Raw genomic sequence first — 25713 nt, 5'->3', positions numbered from 1 at the left:
AAAACAGCAGAAACAGCATGTCCCAGTATCTGGAAAACAATTTATTTTTATTTCTTTTTACTTTTATTGTATTTTTCCATTACCATTTATTTCCCTTTTATCCCCCACCGCAAACACTACACTGTTGTTCATGCCCATGAGTTTTTTTTTCCTTTTGTTCAATCCCTCCACCTCCTAACCCCTACCAGTGCCATCAGCCTGCTCTCTAGCTATGAATCTGTCTCTACTGTGCTTGTTAGTTCAGTTTGTTTAGATTTCACATATGCATGAAATTATATGATATTTCTCCTTCTGACTGACTTATTTCACGTAGCATAATGTTCTCCAGGTCAAAAATGGGATTTTCTTTTTCTTTTTCTTTTCTTTTCTTTCTTTCTTTTTTTTTTACACCTGAGAAGTTTTTCAAAGTTAATTAAATTATTTTTAAATACCATGAAGTAAATACAATTGCATATGATGTAGTAGCTGTTTTAAGAGCTTCTTTTTAGCTACCATAAATTTTTATTATGTTTCACACCTCCTCTCTTTACCAACTCTCTGGTATTCTCCTACTTTACTCACATTTTTTTCTGTTTTGTTGTATTTTGTTTTCCTATCCAAAGCCTATTTCTCCCCACGGCCAAATCTACATACCTATTTTTTTCACTTCCCCATTAACTTTTATGTCTTAATATTATTTTTTGTTTTACTTTTGAAATTCATTATTGATATCAAAGAACAGATAGCTCCAGAGAAAAGTAAAAACCTAAATATTTTGCAAGCAGAGAAAAGAAGAAATTAAAATATCTATTCAGTGATTATAGTTACCCAATCACAAATACAGTATTTCTAGTATTATGCACATATATATGTAAATTATAATTTTGCCTACATTTTGTTCAATAATTGAGTAGCCAATGTAAACTTTTGATCTATATAAGTCAACTTTGTTACATTTTCCAGGAAATTTTTCTTTGAATTTCATCTTCAAGGAAATTGGCTCAAGATATATACCTCGATGTACTAGTCCTCATACTTGTACATGCTGGAACACATAATCTTTGCAGTCTTAATAACAGAATGGTAGCTCAGCTAGCTATAACATTTCTGGGTCAAATTAATTTATTCTATTGTTTTCCTTCTTTGATATAAATTTCTCAAACTAGCTTATATATAGTAAATTTTCTATGGCGGTGGAGGAGGCATCAAAAGTTTGAGAAAAGTTATCATTCTTTTAAAAAAAATTGGCTTTGATTATGATATGAGTCTTACATTAGCTTCCAAATCAGAACTTAACTATATGAATAGTTTCTAATGTTAATCATTTTTGCAAAGTGTCTTTAAAACTATTTGCTTTAAATCTGTAATACAGATTTTTTTAATTCAAAAGGATTTTTTCCTGTTTTATTTTTATATATTAATTTCATTTTTTCTTCTTTTCTCTGGATATACCAGTTATGCATTATGGATTATTCATCTGTATTCTATATCTATTTTTTATTCTATTTTTCCCCTTTTATTTAATGTTGCTTTATTTTCCTTGAGTCTGTTCTGTGTGCTTACATTTCAGATTGTCCATTTCTACATGGGTGAGGATTTAAGTAACTTAAATGTCAATAAGATATCTGAAATACTTTCTTACAAACAGTTTATTCATTTTTGGTCAACAATCTTTTACGTAGTGATGTAGCATTTATTTTGTGTATGTGACCAGGATCCGAGTATACAGGTTATTGCTACATTTCCTCCTTTACCTTTCCATACCTAAAATTATGTATATAAAAGATTGTTTATGAATATATCCTCCACTAGTTCTGTCATTTTTCTACATCATGTTTTCAATAAGGAATCTGGGAAATTTGGCAGCCTACTCTAACAGGCTGGCATAGACATTCACGTAGTGGGTCATTAAGGTGAATATCCAAAGTGACTTTCCTTACTTTTTAAAAAATCTTCAATCTTCTGATGATCTATGTACAAAAGCATCCTTTTTCCCTTGGCCAAGTTGAATTTTTACTGATTTTAACAGCCCTTCTTTTTATATTATGTTTTAGCATCTGGATATTTTCTAATTTTCCCAAATTTGTAATTATTTCCTTTATTTTTATCCTAAATGTTATCAGGGAGAGGGAGACAAGGATACCTGAACTCTGACTTTGTTAAAAAGCAGTCTATAATAAATTGTATATATGTCAATCAATTAGCTTCCTAAATAGAACAAATAATCTATAATTTGCTAGTAAATGGGATAATTCTTCTAAACCAAGAGATATTTTTTCATATTTAGGCAAAATAAAAAATATAGCAGAGGGAGTATATAATGACATGATCATTGATACAGGTATAGGATTTAGATGAACAGAGAGAATGAAGTGGAATATTGCAGTCTTGGGAGTCAGAGAAAAAGCTTAGTAAAATCTTGAAAGCCGATCCCTGAAAAAACTAATGTAGTTTTAATATGCAGATTGTCTAATAAGGTACACAGTTTGAAGTCAGTTTGACATTTTAACTTACTTTGTTATAAGTGAATTTTACTACCTTATGTGTTGAGCATTTACTTTATGTAGCAGTTTTGCACATGTTATATAAATATCTTATAGCTTCTCTTTTAGAACAGAAACTAAACTTCTATATTTTGATATTATCTTCAAATAATGTGAATTATCAATGTTCAATTAAGGAATTAATGGGCTATTAATTGATTATGATCAGTTATTATATAAGATATTATATTCATTAATGTAAAAGAATTTGCTAAAATCAGATCTGTCTAAATATGGACTATACTGTACATTCATAAATGGTTTTGTACAAAGAGCATTATTACAATGGCAGGGAATCTGGAGGGATTCAGGCATCATGTTAATATATCTTCTAATCATGAGATGCTATGAATTACATTTATCGTCATATTAAATATAATCTCTCACTGGGAAAAGTGTAGTTCATGGTAGTTAAGTGATTTGTTAAGATTCTTAAAGTTAGTTGAGATCATGAGCCAAATCAAGCCTTGGGGCATGGCACAAATGAAAATCAATGTCAGCGTGCCATTGGTGGACATTTACCAAGTAGTTACAAAAATGAAGTTACACTATGAATTGAAAATACAGAAACACCAACTGCATAGAGGTTATAATATTCTAAACTCTTCACTTTGCTCAAAGCATTGCTTGAAGAGTAGAGTTAAAGCAAAATCATTATGAGATTTTTGGTGGAAGAGCAAAACTTAAGAAAAACCTGCATATATTGGGTTTTCCAAAATGTTTGTTTTTTCCCATACCATGGGTCTAATAGCGCTTAGTTGTTTTTAACTTCATTCGAAACAATTTTGTTAGATTGTATTTTGACAGCTGTCATATCAGTGTGCGTTTAAAAAATTATCAAAACTGGTGACTTTTTGTGCACTCATTTTAATACTGAAGATGGAAGGAGATATGCAACATTTTTAACATGTTATGCTTTATTATTTTAAGAAAGGTAAAAACATACCTGAAATGCAACAATAAAATTTGTGCTGTGTATGGAGAAGGAGCTGGACTGATCAAATCTGTCAAAAGTGGTTTGCAAAGTTTCCTGTTATTATTGACATTTTTGGCCAAATAATTCTTTGCTGTGGGGCTGTCTATGCATTAGAAGGTGTTTAGCAGCACCCCTCGCCACTACCCACTAGAAGCCAATAGCAGGTGATAACAACATATTCAAAATATCCAAATCAATAAGTTGATTTGAAATGAAAAATGTATCCTTTATTTTATGGAAGAAACTAAAAGGACTTTTTGCCCAACCCAATAATTTGGAATTAGAGAGGCTCCCAGGATAACATTCTTTTTTTTTTAATTGTGTTTTTTTCATTACCATTTATCTCTCCTTAAGTGCCCCCACCCAATCACCGAACCATTTTCCATACCATTCCTTTTTGATAAATTTTGAATTTTTTACATTATTCCACAGGCATTTATTTTATAAACTTCAGAATGTTTCTTATAGCCAATTGTCCCTCATTTATCAGCAGTTACATTTTCATCTCTTTCTTTCTCCAGTCTGGGAAATCTAGTTGTCAAACTGGACTTCTCTGATTATTCTTGACCAGCAGGAACTGTCCACTCAAAAGTGTTTTACTTCTCCTCCATTTTGAAATACCATTTCAAATATGATTTTTAACCTGCCTGCCACTCATCAAGTCAATAGTGATTTTTCTTTAATATAACCACATATATTTTTACTACATAATTGTTAAGGCATACCCATATCTCTTCATGCTCTTTTACTCATTCTTTATAAACCCAGCTCCTCTGTTTCAGCTATCCATGCAGGTGACATTTTAGAGCTTTGTGTCTAAACTGAAAGCTAGGAAATACATTGTAAGCTTTGCAAATGATTTATGGGTAAAAAGTGGAATGAAGAATATTATATTGTGAACATTTCAAGGAAAGCCGGTTTTGCACAGTTAAGGATAAATAGGTGTAATTGCTCCCTCACACCTTGGCCTTTTTTCCTTTAACCTTCTGAAATCATTTTGTAATATATCAAAACTCTTATTTTTGCTTGAGGAAAAATTCAAGTCACCTAACTGGGTCATAATATTCAAATGATCAACCTTTTTTCCTATGTGATTTATAATAGTGCATGCATTCATAATGTGTAATTTATCAGATAGGATGCAAGATTTCATGGCAATTGTATAATTTATCCCTTAAATCTTTAATGGGGCAAGAGAAATTGATTGTTGAGAGTAGAATGAGCTGCCGATAATTTTTTCACGACATCTCTAGAAGGTATCACTCATTTTACATTTTTAAGCTGCCAACCTAATTGCATTCTATTTACCCTTGTGTAGAAATTAGTGCATAAGCCCAAGTGTCATGTTTGTAGTTTATTTTATTTCCAACATACCATTTTCATTATTACCGCTATTGCCATTCTCACCATCACATCATGACAGGGTTTTATTCTTTGCTGTGCCTGGAAGCCATCACATCCTTTAAGTGGCCTTCACTACCTTCAGGAAGCAATATGATCTTCTGAATTCCCATGTTTAATTATTTTGATGTGATATTTGCCATACATGGGGCCAAGTTGTACTTTAGTTGTAGGTGAAGGTTATGACACACTTTTAAGTGATTATATAAAAGATTAGATGATGATGCTAATACAGAAGGTGAACAATATGAGTGGTAACATAATCATCAAAGACTGCTTGAATCATTACAAATATTTGTTGACATTTATTACTATATATGTGGCTCAGCAACTTTCTTAAGCATCACTATTAAAGAATAACTCCCATGCCATATAATTCACTCTTTTAAAGTATGTGTCTCAGTTGTTTTTAGCACGTTTTCAGTCCTACAATCAAAAGGAAAAAAATTCTGCTGAGACTTCGAATGAGCAAAGATGGGATCCTTTCTTAAAGCAGCACACTTCTTAGGGGGAACCCCCGACCGCTGAGACATTCCTCTGGAACTTCAGCTCCCACCCAAGGGAGCCCAGCCAGCCCTCTTGCACCTCTTCCACACTCCCTACCAGTCACGTTATGTGAAGTAGTTTCTTCTGTCTGTCAGTAGTTATAAGGCTTCTCTCCAACTAGTGTTCAGCTGGTTCAGATGATTTCTCTATGATATAGTTGTAATTCCAGATTGGTCCTAGGAGGAGGTTAGTGTAGCTTTCAACTACTCCTCTGATATATCGGATCTCCCCACTCATTTTTATTTCATTAAAATCCTTTGCTAGAGGATTGTTTTCTCCTTTTGTTTGGAACGCCTCCCATTGTTTCTTTTTTTTTCTTGATTCCTTGGGTTGGATTTTGCATGTAGACAAAACATCTACCTCTCCCAGTTTTAACAGATTGATCTTATGTAAAAGATGAACCTTATCAATCAGACTGGCTTGAGTTCCTGGCTGTTTCTCAAAACATTATGATTATCTAAATTGCCATTTTTTGTTCTTACTGGCTCCCAGTAGTTGAGGGTGTGCCAAGACATATCATATCCCAAGTTAGAAGATCTCAGTGAACACCTATATGCAGGCTGATTAGAAGCTGGACCTTCAGAAAACAGTGGGTAAAATATGTAGCTGGACCCCTCACAGGGAATAACTAAGAGATGGTAGCTTTTGCCTTTTCCCTAGGTACTGAGTCCTGGTGTATAGATGTGGGGGAGGGGTGGGGTGTTGTGCTGCTCTTTGCCCATTTGATAACTGCTTCTTTGTTTGCTACAGTCCTGCGGAATGTAAACTCCATTGGCTATCAGAGGCAGGCAATTTGGCAACCATCCCTTGCATGGTAACTGTAAAAGTAGGGGAACTCATGTGTGGATAAACTTCTTCCAGGGAGATAGCGCAACTTGTTTTTATTGCTGGAATGAGATGGAGGGAGGTGGGACAAGTGCCCACAGGCTCATTGGGGCTCCCAGAAGAATTGCCATAAGCCTCTAATGGATGGTTATTATAAGCCAAATCCTCTGGTGGCAGCTTGTAAAATCTGCCAACACACACCTTCCAGTGAAAAACTGGTAGATGGGCATTTTTCCCTGCTCACTCTGCATTGAGCTTTGGAGGATAACTGCAGCGAGTGCTCTCATGCTCGTTAACAAATGCTTCTTTGCTATAGTCCTATTGGATTCATGAACATAAGATCTTGGCAATCAGAGTTAGGTAAACTGGGATCTAATATCTTGCGTGGCAGACATAAAAGTTGGAGATGCTATGTGTATGGACAAGGTACTTCCAGGGAGATGCTGGCAACTTGGTTTTATTTTTGGAATGAGCCCAAGGGGGAAGGCTGGTAAAATGGCCACCAATTCTTTCAGGATCCAGAGAGAAGGAAAGTCAAATATTGTTCACCCTGATTATCATTTTGTCAGCAGAGAGATAACTCTAGCCAAGATAGTTAAAATAAGATCAAGTGCCCAGGATATTTGAAATGTTCAGAGATTAAAATAGTGCCATCCTGTACCTGTTATAGGTAGCTAGACTATAGAAATGAAACCTGTGTAAAGTGAAGACTATAGGCTCTAGATTAGTAGAATATTGTGATTTAGGATATGCCACTGTGTGACATTTGAGCCCTCTGTGATATAGATAAGCCCTTTGTAGTTAATAGAAATTCCATTTTAATGCCTGTTACTATTACCCTGAGTATGTGGCAATATTCCTAGATTTAATTGTTAATCTATTTTAATCCATATAATTTGAATATTCATTAAAACATGGCAACAATATAAAATGCAAATAGATAAGACAATTTGAAGGGGTGTTAATAAATGAGTGACACTGGTAACATAACAACACAAAATCTATTAAATCAAACTTAGAGACGATTAAAATCTTTTTAAGAGTTTCCATTTTATTTCTCAAGGTATTTCTATTTCTATGTTCAGGTATTTTGCAAGCATATTTGTTTAGGTCTTCATTTCCTTCTTAGATTCTCTCATAATATCTACAGTACATGATGCCTTCAGGAAGAATTTTTTTATCATTATGGGCTATCATTATGCAAAAAACACTCAGGTTTATGCCTCTCTATTTGATACTTTAGCCTGGCAGCAGACGATCTGATTTAGAGTCTGTCTACAGTGAATAATTGAATGTCAGGAATGTTTTAAATTAAATTCTGACAAAGATGAAATGCTTTGTGGGGAAATTTAAATGTTTGTTAAGTTCTTTGTCCTCTTTTTCATGGCCTCCTAAGGTTACAGTCTTGTATCTGCTTTTCTAAAGAAGAGTGTGCTATTTAAGATTCTGTGGGGGGAGCCTTCAGTCACATTAAATTTGTTCTGATGTGTTCTTTCACCATCCTGAGTATATTTTAAGTATAAAATAAAAAGAGTAGCAAGGAAAGAGTTTCTGGAAGAATGTCATTATTAGGTAGTATCAACGTATATTTCATTTCTTGTTAAGAGCTTATAAACATAAAAATAGGACTGGGTAGTTTTCTCAAACTGATACACTTAAAGAAGATTTTGGTAGAATTTGAAATAGTTGTTCTGATATACTGAAGAGTCAACTTACTTTCCAATTGATGATATTGCAGAGCCAGTAAGAAATATTTAACACTTCTTATGTACAGTTTACACATATACCCAACTCCTGTTTGTACACTCAATACCAATTCTTAGAGAATTCTAAGACAGGGGAATTCCACATTTTCAGGCACTAAAAATGCTGAGGGATAAAATAAAGCTTGCAATTAAGATTGATTTGGATTCATTCTCTAGCTCTACTCTTTATTATATATGTAACACTGGAAATTTACTAATTAATCAAGTTTAGTTTTCTCATTCATAAATTGGGAATCATAAAGATCAAAAGTGTGCATAAAGATCAGAGGTGTTTTCCTATTTGCATATTTAACAATGAGACTATACTTTAAATTTATTTTTACTGGTTTGGCAGCAAAATTAAATTAAATGATGAGCCATTTCTCATTTGCTCTAATATTTGAAATTATTATAGACTTAAGACTCTTTACAGTAAGTACTATTTTTCCTGTTGTTTTATTTGTGAATTATTACACCAGTAAAATTCTGTTTAGTGACTTACTTTGATTAGTACATGTATATTTAATAAGAAAGGATAAATGTTATAATGAAATTTCTAGGTTTCATTTTATTTTGTTTTATTTTTATTAATTACTATTTTTTAAATCCTCACCTGAAGAGTTTTTTTTATTGCAAAGACAGAGAGAGACAAAGAGAGAAACATGGATGTGAGAAAGAAGCAGCAATCATTTGCCACCTATACACACCCCTATTGGGGACTGAACCCCCAAAGCAAGTATGTGCCCTGACCAAAGATCTCAAAATGGGGATTGAACCTGCAAACTTTTGGTCCACTGGATGATGCTCCAACCCACCTAGCCACACCGGCCAGGTTGCCAGGGCAAAGATTTCATATTTTAAAGTCTTTGATTCTGGGATGGGCAAAAAATAAAAGTAAATAAATAAAGTATTTTAATTTTTATTTTTTTGCAAGCTGATTTAAAGAGAATGAGTACTTTGCAAAAATTCAAAATGTCTCAAGGACTTACATGTTAGACCCAAAACCATAAAAATCCTAGAAGGAAATATAGGTAGAAAAATCTCAGATAGTGCTCATAGTGATTTTTTTAATCAGATGTCTCCCCAGACAAGAGTAACAAAAACAAACAAATAATCACACAAAAAAGAAAACTAATGGGGCTACATAAAGCTAAAAAAATATTGCACACCATAGGAAACAACAAAATAAAAAGACAACCCAATGAATGGGAGAACATAGTTGCTGATACATCTGAGAAGGGTTTAATAACTAAAAAAATAAAGAAGCCAATTAAAAAATGGGCAAAGGACCTGAATAAACACTTGTGCAAGGATGACATACAGATGGCCAATAGACATATGAAAAGATGCTCAATGTAACTCATAAGATAAATGCAAATTAAAACCACAAAGAGATAACATGTCACAGCTGTCAGAATGGCTATCATCAGTAAATGTTTCAGATTTCTTGTCAAATTATTCAATGTGCATTTATATTTTGTTGCTACCAATATTATGGCTTTTTATATATCTCCAAAACAATTGTTTTTTAAAAATATATTGAATTTGCACTGCCCATTATAAACATTTTAAAAGCTGCTTCCATTTATATTTTGTGTTATGAATGGAGTCTATCATTTCATGTCTTTCTTCTAATTTATTTTCTATATATTTGAAGTTGATTTTTATATATAAATTTAAAATCTCTACATTACTGTTTCTTTCCTCTAATTGTATTGTCTAGATTTTTCAGTGGAATATTTGGAGTGTTAGTAATAGATACCCCAGTTAATCTACCTGACTTAGTGGCAATTGCTATTACCATACTAGATGTGATTCTGGGTTATAGATTAATATGTTATGTTTATATATACATTCTTATTTAATTAAAGACTTTTAAATAAAGAACATATTATTTTTAACTATCAAATGTTAAAATAATTTATTGTGTGAGTTTTCAGTTGACCTGTTAATGTGATGAAATGCATTAATATATTTCCTAACATTGAACCATGTTTACATTTCTGGATTAAACCTTTTAAAAAATTTTAGTAATAATTTGTATGACAATATTAATAGTGAGATTGTTTTAGTGTTTTCTCATTGCAATAAGGTTATAAATACATTATTAATATTTTCTGGTTTAAAAAAGTTAGAAGCTTTTAATTATTTTTTTTCCTAGCACACTTAAAAAAAACCCCAGCAATTAAAAGTTTGGTATTTGACTTTTTGTTTTTTGTCTTTTTTTTCCCTTTGAGGTTGGATTCTAGTTTTAAACCATTGTGATCTGAGGAGATGCTTGATATGATTTCAATTTTCTTGAATTTTTTGAGCCTTATTTTGTGTCCTACCATGTGGTATATCTTTGAAAATGATCCATGTGCATTTGAAAAGAATGAATATTTTGCTCCTTTGGATGAAATGCTCTGAAATATCAATTTAGCCCATTTGATCTGGGTTATCGCTCAATGCCACAATATCTTTGTTGATTTTTTGTTTGGAGCATCTATTCATCATTGACAGTAGGGTGTTATAATCCACTATGAAGACTGTATTTCTGTCAATATCCTTCTTAAAGACATGAATAGGCACTTTTCCAAGGAGGACATACAGAGGGCCCATAGACATATGAAAAGATGCTCAAAAATCACTGGCCATCCAAGAGCTGGAAATTAAAACCACAATGAGATATCACCTCACACCTGTCAGAATGCCTATCATTAATAAATCAGCAAACAGCACCTGCGAGCGATGATGTGGGGAAAAGGGAACCCTAGTGCACTGTTGGTGGGAATGCGACTTGTGCAGCCACTGTGGAAAACAGTATGGAGTTTCCTCAAAAAACTAAAAATGAACTAGCCTTTTACCCCAGTGATTCCACTGCTGAGAATATATCCTAAGAATCCTGAAACACCAGTTCAAAAGAACGTATACGCCCCTATGTTCATAGCAGTGCTGTTTACAGTAGCCATGTGCTAGAAATAAGCTAAGTGCCCACCAATGTCTGGATCATAAAACTGCAGTACGTTTACACATTGGAATATTATTTAGCAGAAAGAAAGAAGGAACTCTGACTTTTTGCAACAACATGGATGAAACTGGGGAATGTTATGCTAAGTGAAACAAGCCACTGAAAAACAAATACCAAATGATCTCACTTACAAGAGGAATCTAATGAACAAAACAAACTAACAAGCAAAATAGACCCAGAGACATGGAAATATGGAACAGACTTATAGCAGCCAGAGGAAAGAAGGAGGGGGATAATGATGGGAAGAAGGGGAAGGGACTAGTCAAAGAATAGGTAGGAATGACCCATGGACATGGACAATGGTGTGGGGATTGACTGTGGAAGCCTGAGGTTGGCTGAGCGGAGGAGGGCAAATGGAGAAAAGTTAGGACAACTGTAATAGTATAACAATGAAAATAAGTAAATAATAATACATTTTTAAAAACCAAAATTGTGATTTTTTGGAGCCATTTTAATATTGATAATGGAAGAAAATAAGCAACATTTTTGGCATATTATGCTTTATTATTTCAAGAAAGATAACAGAGAGAAGGATAGTAGCTAAGTGGGATGGTAGAGATTGGACGGACTAAGCAAAAAGTAAAAAAGGACTCATGGACATTAACAAGAATGTGGTTATTGCACTGGGGAGAGGGGAGTATAAGGGCACTAAATGGTAATGGTACAAAAAAGTACAATCATAAAAAAATAAAAATGATTAAAAAAGGAAAAGAAATGTAAAAATTCCACTAAAATGAGAAAAAAAAGATTTGTGCCTTGTATCGAGAAGGTTCTGTGACTGATCAAATACATCAAAAGTGATTTGCGAAGTTTTGTTCAGGAGACAATGTTCCACGGTCAGTTAGACTAGTTGAAGTTGAGGGTGATCAAATCGAGACATTAATTGAGAACAATCAATGTTATACCATGCAGAAGATAAACCGACATACTCAAAATATCCAAATCAATAAAGTTTTTGGTGAAAAATTTTTAAAAAGTTTAGTAGAAGTTTCCTAGAATATCTCTTATGAAACTGCTTGTGTGAATATCAAGCTGTCATCAAGAGCATGTTAAACCAAAGTCTTGAAATGAAGATTTTTAAAATATTGTTGCAAAAACATAACAGGTGCAATCAGGTTAGCATTGTTTGTTTTTATTATTCTGTTTAGTCATAAGTCTAAGTTTTCTTAAGTAAGCTTTTTAGATATTCATTAAATTCAGAGCTTCAATTATAAATTTTATCTAAACTCTAACTATTAGCTCTAATGCTTAATTTTATGTGAATTTTAAATTTATAGAATTCTATAGACTTTAACTATATTTCAGATTTATGCTGTATAAATCCTGTTTTGCATTCTACTTAGAGCATTTTAAACTCTTTTTCTCCAAAGACAGTACAATATCCATTTGCTTGTATGTCAAGGTGGCAAATTTCAGGGGAAAAAATTCAGGACCTGAGGATCTTCTTGAAACTACTTCTGAGAAATGCCCCAAAATGCATGGATTGAATAAAATAGTTCTGGATTAAATGATCCATTACACTATTTTCCCATAGACACTAAATTTATAGAGAAATTGGTATTTTTTTGAATCAACATTTTGTAATATCTATGCCAAGACAAGATGTAAAAAATAACAATACTATAATACAAGTTTTAGGAAGAATTCTATAACTTAAACTATATATATATATTTTTTCTTTAAATGTTGAGTGATATATATGACATTTTGCCTTATGTTTTTTATTTTTGACCAAAAAATATGAGACCAAATTGAGTTCATTCATTGGATTATAAAACAGAAAAATTAAGAGGAGAAATGGACAATGTTAGCCCAGAATTGGTGTGTTTTTCATTTGCCTTACATTTTGTTTTCTAAACTGGAATGTTACTTCAGTCTAGGATGATACTCTGTGAGGTGCAATCTCAAACTTATTGAAGTTGTATTGCAACTATCAGTCTGAGAGTTAGGAATCAGCAAATTTGTAGGAGAGGGCATTTCAAGAAGAGATGAACTGACAGGCATTTACCACCGGTGGTTATAATCTTTGCTGCCATATTTTGATGCGAAACAGAAACAGATTAGCTACCTTTTAATTTTCCTCTCCTTTTCAGAATGTTTTCCAGTTTTGAAGGAAAAACAACAGACAGCTGCAGAGTCATACATTCAGTTCCATAATTGTCCCACAAACGATCCTAGAATAACTAATTAAGCACCTGCTTTATAAAACAAATGTAAAAATAAGAATTTATTAATATAGATAAAATGCATTAACTTATATTTCTCATTTCACTACAATGTTGACTTCCAAATAAATTTCCATTTTTATACATTCTAGGTGACTCATTTGTCACCAGCAAAGGGGTTCTTGCCCTACCTTAGGATAGAAGTAAAGAGAGGAGGTGAAAAAATTCAAAAGCAGAGGTTAACTGAAAACAAATTGGAGGGAAAAGAGAAAGGAAGGAAGCTCAGTGAATGAAGGGAGCACATGTTAATGAAGAATGTGGTGCCCACACTGCTGTGGGGATCTGGCTTCTGTAGGGCTGGGTTCTTCATACAGGTGCAGAATGGATTTCTTCACGGTCCACATACTGGCAGCCCAGGCGCAAAAGGGTTTTTGTTTGTTTGTTTGTTTCTTTTGCTTTCCAAGTTATTGCCCTGGACTGGTGTGAAAGGACAAAGGCCCATGCAGAACAGAGTTTTTTAGGTGAGTGTTTGAAGAGAAACTTTAAATTTATCTAGAAGAGGCTTAAAAAAATAATTGACGAGCATTCCCATCCATTTAAGAGAGGCTTAGCTTACATCACACCTATCTACTCTCTGGAAAAGGAGCTCTTTCTGTCTACCTTAGAGAATTATTTAAGAGGCTCTTAGTATTAGTGACAGTGTTCCACTGTAGACATTTTGGAGATTTACAGATCTTTGACACTTTCAGGAGTAATTTTTTAAACATTATAGGATTAATTTTTAAACATTAAAATTTTATTCCCACTTTCTTGTTTAAACAGGGTTTGTTAAAACAGGAATTTTCTTGCTTGTTACCTTGACCAGTATTAATTTTCTTGCATGATGACATAGATATATGCCTATTCAGTAAGAATCCTAGATGTTGTGCTGGGAGTTCTACTTAGAGCTACTTTCCTGAAATTCTACTAGCAGGGTGTAGTTAAATTTCTGGCAAAGAAGTGTAATGGTCAAGTTTCTGGTGCATGTGTCTCATGTGCTAGCTGCTGATTACAGTAACTAAACAGGTGAAACATTTTGTTTTGTTTTGTTTTCGTTTCTAAATCTTGATGTCAGGAAACACTAAAACAACTGTGAAGGGAAGGCATGTGTCATCTGGCATGTTAGCTCTAGGTTGATATTAAACTATATGAGTCCTTACACTGTTTTACATTTTATTTAAGTAACCTTTCAAAGATTAATGCTATGCTCTATTTTGTTAGTGTATTACTAATCACTAGTATATGACACTCATTAAAAGACAAGTTAAAGTGAAATTTTATTACAGATCCTAATCATGCTCAAAGAAAGTTAATCCAAGATATTAGTGAACAGTTCCCGATTTTTATAATAAGTATGTAAAATAATTTTCTCTAAAATTTTATAGCATGTGTCTAAGGCAGACTGTCCTGCAGTCTTCCCAACTGCCATGGGTGAAGAAATAAATTGTACCAGACACGATTTGTCTGTCAGGAAAAAGGGGTGGCAATTCCCTCTAGTGAAGAATGCCCCAAGCTTTTCTTTGAAATGGCTTTTATTGAGAATGATATGCGCAGGGGTATATAGCATGCATACAAATCTTACCAATCTGTATCAAAAGGCAATAGATATTTACATCAGGGTCTGTCAGACAAGCAGGTGCAGGATGGGGCTCAGGAGGTTTCTCCTCTGTGAAGTCAAACACTTGGTTTTTCCTTATCAGGGCAGGCGAAACAGAGCAAGCTTCAGTAATTATATTGCATTCTTTAGGACAGATATCCCAGGGTGCCCTCCGTGTCAGTATCGGGTCATGCCTGCCTCCAGCGTTCCTAGTTTTCTAGTCGAGACTAACAGGCCCTTTCAAGGCCTAGGTCGCGTGGGGCTACAGTTGCCGATACCACACAAAGTGGTCCCCAACATGCATTGAACATTCCCATACAAAACCCAATACTCCACCTAGTGGTATAATACTCAAATTTAGGTTAATGACAGTTTGAGATAAGAACATACAGTGAAGTAAAGACAGTTTCTTCAATAAAACATACAGGTACATGCCAAAAAATGAAACTAGACCATCAAATTACACCTTACACAAGAATACACTCAAAATGAATAAAATTCTTAAATGTATGTCACAAAAACCATAAAAATCCTAGAAGGAAACATAGGCAGTAAAATCCTAGACATCTCTCACAGTAATATTTTTGCCAATGACATCTCCTAGGGCAAAAGACATAAAGAAAAAAACAAACAGCACTAAAAGTAAAAAGCTTCTACATGGCTAAAGAAACTATCAACAAAATGAAAAGAAAACCCACTGTGTGAGAGAACATACTTGCCAATGGGACATCTGATAAGGGGTTAATTTCCAAAATACGTAAAGAACTTAGGCAACTCAGCACCAGAAAAACAATCCAATTTAAAAAGGACAACGGACATAAAGAGACACTTCTCCAAACAGGACACACAGATGGCCAATTAACATGAGAATATGCTCAACTTCACTATTAATGACAGATGCATATTAAAACCACAGTGAGATATCACCTCACACCTGCCAAAATGACTATCATCAATAGATCAACAAACAACAAATGCTGGTGACAATGTGGAGAAAAGGGAATCATAGCTCACTGTTAGTGGGAATGCAAACTGGTGCAGCCACCTTGGAAAACAGTATGGAATTTCCTCAAAATATTGAGAATGAAACTGCCTTTTGACTCAGTGATTACAGCTTCTGGGATGTATCCTAAGAATCCCAAAATACCAATTTGAAAGAATATATGGAACTGTATGTTCATAGCAGTGTTATTTACAATAGCCAAGATCTGGAAAGAGCCCAAGTGCCCATTAATAGATGAGTAGATAAAAATGCTGTGGTACATTTAAACAGTGGAATACTATGCAGCTTAAAAAAAGAAAATCTTCCCTTTGTGACAGCATGGGTAACCTGGAGATTATTATGCTAAGTAAAATAAGCCAAGGAGAGAAAGACAAATACCATATGATCTCACTTATATGTAGGATCTAATGAACAAAATAAACTGATGATCAAAATAGAAAGAGAGGCACAGACACATGGGACAGAACTACAGGTGTTAGAGAGGAAGGAAGGGAAGGAGACTGGATGAAAGAAGGTATGGCAATAGCCAACAATTGTATATGCATAACCCATAGACACAGACTGCAGTGTGGTGATGGACAGAGGGAAGCAGGTGCTGAGTGGAGGTGGGCAAAGGGGGAGAAAATGGTGACATCTGTGAATGTCAAGAATAAAAATAAAGAAAATAATACAAAAAAATTGTTCAATATAATTTAATATGATAATACATTTGGAAGCCCCTCTAACTAAACATGATTATTTAATTCTAGACCCGGAAATATTGGCACTTTTCAAATGTCATAGAATTTTGAAAACCATGAAAATAAGATCAATTTTTAAAATAATATTGTCTCTAATAAAAGAATTCTATTAAGTTAAATGGTTTGAAGGCCAGGTTATATGTGTATATAACTATGCCTTACAACATTAAAAAAATAACTTGAGGAACACTTATCATCATGGGGTTTCATTGCCCCTGGTATTCTCTGAAGTGGGAGAGAAAGCATCTATCATTGGCCTGAATTATGATTATTTTAAACATAAGTATTTTCATTCAGACACACCTCTCCTAACTCCAGCTTCCCAATTAAGTCTAGAGTGTTTTTTTTTAATTAATTTATTTACTTTTTAAATACATTTGTCTCTGACTTCCCCCCACCTCTAGAGTGTTTTTAATTCAAATCCATCCAAATGTGGTTTGAAAAGGTGACAGTGTTTGAAATGTGCATACTTTTAGATACCTCTGACATGAGGAATATCAGACATACATTAATATATTAAATTACCTATTAAGTTGCAACATTGGACACACTCAATTTTTTATTAAATGTGTTGGGGTGACATTGGTTAATAAGGTCACATAGGTGTTAAGTGTACATTTCTATGACACACGACCTGCACATTGCTTTGTGTGCCCAACACCATAGCCAAACTATCTCTATTTTCATAGTGGTTGATAATTACTTTTTAATAGCACACTAAGGAGTAAAAGCTTCAAAATAGTATTGTTATTTGAATTGTTTATTGTAATTCTGATATGATGCATCATATCATATCATTTTACAATCAAATAGTAAATAAGAAGTGATCATTTAAATTGATTTTCTGGAATGCATTCTCTTTCCCGTCAATTCTTATTGAGTGAACAATTTTTATGGTACATTGGCAACATGACAAAAGTGACAAAAATAATACTTCCCACCTGCTAATGACAACTTTCTTTCATCTTGAGAAAGAACAAATACATAAGCCAAAATTAGCATACTAAAAGGAGATGCAGGATAATAAATGACAGTAAAGAGAAGGAGAAAGAGACAAGAACAATGTAGATGGGAAAATTGCAATTTAATATTATGTTCTAATACCTGATACGTCAAATTGCAAATATGAAAATAGATATTAAAATGTCTTCATTGAAATACGAAATGACAAAGTAAAACACAAGATCCAGCCTCATAGAAAAGCAACCTTAATCATTAAATTATACCTATAATAGTTCTTATAAATTCCTTTTTTAAGATATTCTGCGTAAAAGTTATTATGAATAGAACCATGTTAGACTGAAAATGTACTAAACTGTTAGTTTCTATACATTAGGGAAAAGTCAAGAATTTCTTTTATAATTCTCCTGACAAATATTTTGGTTTTAAACAACTATTAATATTTTAGTATTTGATGTATTTTCCTACTTATTAATTTCTTTTAGAAATTATTCATTTAATTTGCCTACTTGTAGACTATTTTTTTACATCCAGATGTTCATATTTCCTTTAGTTTTCAACACATTTTGTAATTGTTAGGATGGTAACTTCAATAATATTGAAAATTACTCATTTTTTGCTTATTCTTTAATTTTTTTTCAGATAATATAAAGTAATATATTCTCTCCAACTGTGAATCAACATGTGACCAATCTTTTCTTTGTTATAGATTTCATGCTTTAATATGGATTTTTATTTTAAAAATAAACTTAAAATATTCATATCTTGTCATGGATGAAGACAAGTGATAATTTATTACACTAAAACATAGAGACATTTGTTGGGGAAATGCCCCATCTGGTTTCAGGACTGTAGCCTCATCAACAGGTGAGAGGGCCCCAAGGCTAGAGCTAAGCAAGTAGGCCTTGGGTATACAGGCCACTGAGGAAACAAAACCTGTACCCTTGGCAGGGGTGCAGCCCCTGCCTCCCTTTCATCACCCTGCTTGGCCCTGGAGGATGGCTGGTTAGTCAATGACAGGTAAGACCCCTCAAAAGCAGGGGAAATCTAAGGCAAGCACAGCCACATGAGCATCAAAGAAGAACTTGAGGGACATGGAGAAAGGGCAAAAGACCTTCACCTCCTGGCTTTGATATGGTGGGGGTTCTCATTCTATCTGAAAGAAGTCTCCTTATCTCTTGGCTGCTCTTCCCCACCTGCCTGGCTCAGGCTTGAAACAATACTAAAGGCAGGTACAGCTCTAAGCTGGATCGGTTGCTTCTTGGGAGTAGGGCGGGAAATCAGGCCTAGAAGTTAATTCCTTGAAGCATGCTTTATTCTTCCCACAAAAGCTATGATAACTGGCTCATACTGGGAAGGAAATTTACATTATTCACAAACTCTAATCTGAGGCAAATCTCTTGTGCTTCTTCAATTGTTATATGATTTCTATTTGTTTTCTATAATCATAGCCTTTGACATTCATTGATGAGCTTTGCTGTATACCCCTGAGCATATGGTTCTCAATAAAAGCCACATCAAGAGAAGGGCTCAGGGCCTTCCCCTCTATAGGGAAGAGCCACCCTTCTCCTGGAAGACAGAGAAGTTTCTGAGACAAGTCAGTTTATTTCCCCTCATCCATGAAGACCCCAGGATGGGCTGTGTGGGATTCAGAGCCTACGCTCCCTCTCTCAGGCATTTTGGCAAATAAGTTGGTTTGCAACCATTTAGATGACTGAGTATCCTGGTTAGAATCCTGAAAATTGCTTAATATTTTCTTGTTAAACTGTTTCTCAGAGACATAAACTGTCATTTCCTAATCAATATTCTAAAACCATAATAGAATAAATTTTGTGATGATGAAGATATGCCTACCATAATTTTTTTGCTACTGTTTCTCTTGTTTGAAAAATATTTCTTCAAGGTCTAAAGGTATTTACAGTTTTGGAAATATGTGTAGTACAAAATGAATTCCCTCAACAATTTATATATTGAACTCCTAACCCCCAATGTCAGTGTATTGTATTTGGAGATAGAACCTTTGGATGGCCATTAGATTTACATGAGGTCATGAGACTGGGACCCTCATGCTGGAATTAGTACCATTATTTGAAAGAACATCAGAGAGCTTGCTTTCTCTCTCTCTTTCTTTCTCTACTGGAATCCCCTTAGGAAAGGCCATGTGAGAACACAGCCCAAGGAGAGAGCCCTTAACAATGACCCTGATCATACCTTGATTTTGGACTTTCAGTTTTCAGAAGGGTAAGAAATAAATTGATGTGTTAATCTACTGGCCCATGATATTTTGTTATTGCAGTCAGAGCCAACTAATACAATATGCATTTATTATAAAAGTTGTAGAAGCACTATTTATAATATTACACCTACTGAAATGACATTTTATCAATTCCTCATAAATGTTATCAGTGGCTCACAGACAGGGTCAGGTGAGGTGTCAGCTGGTGGACTGGATAACCCATATTCACATGAGGATAAGCTGAGAGGAACAAATGGGGAGTGAGAAAGTCCATGCCACTCAGGTGCAGGAAAATAAAGCCTCAAAACCTCTGTCTGTAAAAATCTGGGGGTTACTGTAGCAGGAGAAACTCCCAGACTCACAGGAGAATCCATTGGAGGGGCCCATAGAATCCTAGAATGTACACAAGCCCACTCACCCAGGAATCAGCACCTGAAAGGGCACAATCCTCTTGTGGGAAGTGACAAAAGTGACTGAGGGTGAGAGACAGACAACAGCCATAGTTCCCTCTTTGATCCCTCCCCGACATACAGCACCAAAATACAGCAAAGTGTGTTACACTGCCCTGACAAATACCTAAGACTCCGGCCCTATAACATAACAGGTTTGCTGAGACAAAGAAATATGATCCAAATGAAAGAACAGATCAAAACTCCAGAAAAAGAACTAAGCGAGGAGATAGACAATCCATCAGATGCAGAGTTCACAACGTTGGTAATCAGGATGCTCACAGAAATGATTGAGTATGGTCACAAAATGGAGGAAAAAGTGAAGGCTATGCAAAGTGAAATAAAGAAAAATATACAGGGAACCAATAGTAAAGGAAAGAAAACCAGGCCTCAAATCAACACATTGGAACAAAAGGAAGAAATAAACATCCTACTGAAACAGAATGAAGAAACAAGAATTTAAAAAAAAATGACGGGAGGATGAGGAACCTCTGGGACAACTTTAAATATTCCAACATCTAAATCATAGGGGTGCCAAAAGGAGAAGAGTAAAAGCAAGAAATTGAAACATTATTTGAACAAATAATGCAGAAACAATAATGCAGGAAGGAAATAGACTTCCAGGAAGACAAGGAAGCTCAGAAAATGCCAAAGAAGTTGGATTCAAGAAGAAATAATCCAAGGCACATCATAATTCAGTTACCCTAGATTAAAGATAAGAAAGGAATCTTAAAAGCAGCAAGAGAAAAGAAGACAGTTACCTAGGATGGAGTTCCCATAAGACTATCAGCTGATTCCCCAAAAGGAACCTTACAGACAAGAAGAGGCTGGAAAGAAGTATTCAAAGTCATGAAAGGGCAAGGACCTACACCCAAGATTAGTCTATCCAGCAAAGCTGTCATTAAGAATGGAAGGGCAGATAAAGTGCTTCCCAAATAAGGTCAAGTCAAAGGAGTTCATCATCACCAAGCCCTTATTATGTGAAATGTTAAAGGGACTTATCTAACAAAAAAGAACATCAAAACTACGAACTGTATAATGACAACAAACTCACAAATATCAACACCTGAACAACAACAAAAAAAAACCAACCAACCAAACAAACAAAAGCTAAGCAAACAACTGGAACAGGAATAGAATCACAGAAATAGAGGTCACATGGAGGGTTATCAGTGGCGACGGGGTGGGAGGAGAATGGGGGATAAGGTACAGGGAATAAGAAGCATAATTGGTAGGCACAAAATAGGATAAGTTAAGAATAGTGTAGGGAATGGAGAAGCCAAATAACTTATATGTACAACCCATGGACATGAATTAAGTGGGGGATTCTGGAGGGAGGTGGGTGCAGGGTGGAGGGGGGTAAAGCGGAGAAAAAAATGGGACAAATGTAATAGCATAATCAATAAAATATACTTAAAGTTATCTCTAACTAATAACTCTAAATCTAAGGAGGTACATTTGAAAGATTCTATGGTAACAGGTTATAACTGCCAACTTGTATAGCAACCAAAGTGAGAAAAAATTTTATATACATAGACAGATGATAGAAAAGTTTCAACTCTTACTCTACCTCCATTTGGTAGTCAAGTAGTATAGAGAATATGTGTGTATGTATAGATGTACGTGTGCATATTTATTGCAAATTCTAGTGCCACACAATTCATCATTTCTTGTAGATTTTACTTTGGATTATTGATGTAATTATTCAGTTGCTATTTAAAAACAGTTATTTTTATTATATTTGATGTCAACCACTCCTGGTTATTTTAACTCCTATGATAAACTCTTGTTCAGACTTTACAGGGACTGGTCTATTTATGGTTTGATTTTACCAGTAGTACATAGATATTTAGGGGAATCAGCTAGAGATCTGGAGTATTACTAGAGCTATTCATACTGGGAAAGCCCTGAACTCTATCTATTAAAACACAAACTCTGTAAGACAACCAAAGATTATGCTTAGTTTTCAGACTCTTCAGCTTTCATTTGCCTTCTTGGTCTCTTAATCCATGTGGATGAAAAATATGAAAATACCTTGAGAGAATAAATTGTATAGAATACACAATTCTATAGAAACTCTGAACTTTAATGATTGTGTTCTAGCCTAAAACTACTAAAAATACTAGGCTTCTAATATTTCTTGCTATGTCTGCTCTTTATTGCTTACAGATAAATCTGCTAAGAAGGGAAATGATTGTGCATGCCTGGTGCACATCTGAATGATGCTCCCACTGACGGAAATAAATATTCACTCTTGAGCTTTTTGTGGGACTAGCACGAGGGTTTGTGACCTATCCTGGGTTTTGAATCAGGAATAAATGATGCAAAAGGCAGAGCACACAAATGAAATGAGAGTCATAGGAGCAACCAGGCTATAGGGCAACATTATATTCATCAAGTCTGGAAGCATTTTCCTAATTCCAGCAGAGATGATAAGTGTCTTGTGTCCTTAATATCAGAGCAGCTGAATCTAGTGCTCAGAGGGCTGAGCAGTGATGTGCTCACTGGGCTGATTCTATGGCATGTTTTGCATGTGGTTCTGATGATGAGTAGCCTTTATTTTCAGTGATTTGGTGAGATACCCAGTAAACTATCAATAAATTATTTGTTGCTGTTTGTGAATTATGAATTATATTGCATTCAACCAATTTATATTCTCCACATACTGTATGAGTATCTCGTTCCCAACACTATTATTAAAACTTTAGATTTCTACCCAGTAGATAGGTGGAAAACTATAGGTGGTTTCCTTTAATATAAAGTACATTATTTATTTTATTGATTTTAATTATAAAGAAAAACATAATAAAGTTAATCTTATCATTGTAATAGAGAAAATAAAACTGAATTATTATTGCAGAACCTTAAACACATGATCAATGCCTAACATTTGATACAAATCAAAGTTTAAATTTATTAGAAAACAAAGAGAAAATGTAATTGGTAAGGTTTTTTGTAATATTTGAGACTTTCCAAACTGGTAAAGTGTATAAAATATATATATGATTGCTAAGTGCCTCTGTTTCCTAAGTACATTTTTCTTCCTATATTTTTGTAAAATGTTGCATGTATGTGTATGTATGTATACATAAATGTACTCATATATACACATATACATATATTTGTATGCATGTATATACATATATTTATATGTATTCTGGCAAATCTTTTGAATTGTCAGAATAATAAGTCCTTTAATTATAAAAATAGGGAAGACTGCTTTTAAAAACACTAACACAAAACAAATAAACAAAAACATAGCCTGAAAGTATTTATAGTAGATGGGTCTTGAAGGAAAATTATTTACTTTACTGCAGACAAAAAGTGTAATAAAAATTTGTAGGTAAATAAACTTGGCCTGTACAATCTATATAGGAATCAAGTAATATCAATAATATTTAATTAAGTGGCTCTGCATGGTAAATTAAATGTAAATATGTTCTCTAAAGAACTCCACTCCCTAATGGATTTCAAATAGATTCTATACATGTTTATCTTTTTTAGCAGTACCCTAAAGTCATTTTGAGGTTATGTTTATGTAACACAATTGTTATATTTCTCCAACTAATTTTGTCCACTGTTAAAATTTTGAGTATAACATCCAGAACAAGATCGCAATCCTCCCCGAATATTTCTAACACACCCAAAGCTTTATGTCATGACAATTACCACAGCTATGTCATGTTCGCAGACTGCTTATTCTTATGAAAATATAATCATTCTCATTGGTATGACCTATGTTTTTCCCTTCATATATCCCATGTGTCAAGAAGAAAAATAATTTGTGATCAGCAGTATGTTAACTCTTCTTCTTAGTTCATACATCAAATACTTTTTTTTTACTTTTGGCCAGAATTCTACTTGTTTTAGAGTGTTTTTGTTTCATTAAAAAGAGAAATTGTGAGGAATCATGACTTAGGCACACTGCTGATCGTAGAAGAGAATAGATGTTTTTTGTTTCTCTTGAGAATAACAAGTTCCTGTCTTCCCAGGAAAAGACCAATTGTTTTTGGCCATAGCAATAAGTAACCACCTAAGTCAGTTTGAGGCCCATAATATTTGATCAATGGTGACTTTCTTCAGTAGCATACTTCTTCAAATCATTCAAGCAGGAACAGCCTTTTTGTCACTGCCCAAACTTCTGAATGTCTGTTGGTCAGAAAAAAAAACAACAAAAAACAAAACAAACCTACACTTGACTGCATGCTTTAACAGCTAAAGTCCTACCAATTCCCACACACTCCCACTTCTCAAAGTCTGCCATTCCTTGAGAGCTCCAGTTCCTTAAATTCTATAAGATTAACTTTTTTCCTTTCCTTTCTTCCTAGGAAAAAGCTGATTGCCAAAACAAAATAATACAGCTTTTCTTTTAGGCAGCGAATAATGGTCTTTTTCCTTATGCACTATTCAATTAAACAATAATTCAATATTCTCTACTTTTTAGACCTGAACTTCCTTAAAGGAAGAAATTCACTCCTACACATATTTCTTCCTACATCATTTAGTGTAATTTTTTGTACATTGTGGGCTTTTAGTAAATCAAATCATTGAAAAATATGTTAAATAGCAAGGTGTGTTAGGTATTATACAACCAGTGGTGTCCAGACTTTGGATTTTAGCACCTTTCTTTCTTTCACTTTTTAAAGATTTTATTTATGCATTTTTAGAGAGAGAGGGGAGGGAAGGGAGTGAAACATGAATGTGTGGTTGCCTCATGCATGAGCCCAGCTGGGGACATGCAACCCAGGCATGTGCCCTGACTTGGAATCGAATTGGCGACCCTTTGTTTCATAGTCCAGCATTCAGTCCACTGAGCCACACCAGCCAGGGCTCTAGCAGCTTTCTTAAAAATTTCATAGCAGATCTAACTTGTATCTAAAAAGCATACCATATCTGAATGAAGGTAGGGAAGGGGAAGCTAACCGGTTTCCCTTTGTTCTATTATGCACTTAACCTCTCCTAGGGCACTAAAGTGCTTCTTTGTATCAACTGAGACTTTGCTAAATAGAGTTTAAACCACTGATACCTTTGTATTCCCCCAATTTACATTTTAGGATAGGGAGGCCCCAATGACTTCCTCAGAATCTTATTAATGAAATACAAATAAAAACTTTCTCTCCTGTGACTGACTGAATTTCCTTTCACATCAGGCAGTTCTTTTGGTTATGACCTTCTTCTAAAGTGTGTTATCTTTCTGATGCATGTGGATTAATTATTGCATATTAAATTAGTTATACTTTGCATTAATGTTAACATTAAACACTATATTACAAAGCTATAGTAACAAAACTGTGTGGTAGTGACATAAAAAAAACACATAGATTAATTAAACAGAATAGAAAGCACAGAAATAAACCCATGCATATACTGCCAACTAATGTTCAGCAAGGGATCCAAGAATCCTCAATGGAGAAATGACAGTCTCTTCAATAAATAGTTCTGGGAAAATTGGATATTTCCATAAAAAAATAAAGCTAGGATTCCATCTACCCTACACTA

This window comes from Pteronotus mesoamericanus, unplaced genomic scaffold (assembly GCF_021234165.1).
Source record: "Pteronotus mesoamericanus isolate MK-2021 breed Mesoamerican mustached bat unplaced genomic scaffold, CSHL_Meso_final contig_124, whole genome shotgun sequence".
In the NCBI taxonomy this organism is placed as follows: Eukaryota; Metazoa; Chordata; class Mammalia; order Chiroptera; family Mormoopidae; genus Pteronotus; species Pteronotus mesoamericanus.
Note: the sequence above shows the minus strand (reverse complement) of the source record.